We start from the raw sequence: 644 nt of genomic DNA, 5'->3' as shown, positions 1-644 counted from the left end.
CCACCTTTCCTGTCTATCCACTGTCACTATCTAAGAATGGGAAAAAGCCCCAAATAAATCTTTTGAAAAAAAGAAACCTACACTCACATTCAGTGGTGGAATGTAACTAAGTACATTTACTCAAGTACTGCACTTAAGTACAAATGTGAGGTACTTGTGCTTTACTTGAGTCTTTTCTTTTCATGCCTCGGTCTACTTCTACTCGGCTACATTTAAGAGAGAAATGTTGTACTTGTACTACTTCTTCTTAAATTAGTAATTGCTTTACAAATTATGTGCAAATTATGCACCTGCACTCATCTTTGCGCCCATGTGCGTGCTGGTCTTCCAGGGAAGTGTGTTCAGGTGAACTCTTGGTGTATTGCTATCTTACGGCAGCAGAAAGTGATTGCGCCATTGACCAACAAAAGCCTGGTCTAAAGTCAATAACGCAGCATTTCACTGCACACACTATGTTTGTTACACACACACAGGGAAGCACAGCAGCACACAAACGTACAAAAGATTACAAATAAAAATAGTATGGCGCAAATCCGCCATCTTAATAACAAAGCGCTAAGGTCCAAATGCGCCTGGCTTTTAAAGGGAATGGGAGATGACACTCTGATTGGTTTGTTGCATGTTACGCCCAAAACACACCTATG

General features: G+C 40.7%; 1 protein-coding gene across 11 annotated transcripts in view; it reads left to right on the top strand.

Annotated features, from left to right (window-relative positions):
• Positions 1 to 644, top strand: part of trpm3 (transient receptor potential cation channel, subfamily M, member 3) — a 168,439-nt gene that overhangs the window by 147,998 nt on the left and 19,797 nt on the right. The window lies entirely within an intron of this gene.

The sequence above is a fragment of the Etheostoma spectabile genome, chromosome 5, assembly GCF_008692095.1.
Source record: "Etheostoma spectabile isolate EspeVRDwgs_2016 chromosome 5, UIUC_Espe_1.0, whole genome shotgun sequence".
In the NCBI taxonomy this organism is placed as follows: Eukaryota; Metazoa; Chordata; class Actinopteri; order Perciformes; family Percidae; genus Etheostoma; species Etheostoma spectabile.
Note: the sequence above shows the minus strand (reverse complement) of the source record. Positions and strands in the feature narration are given on the sequence as shown.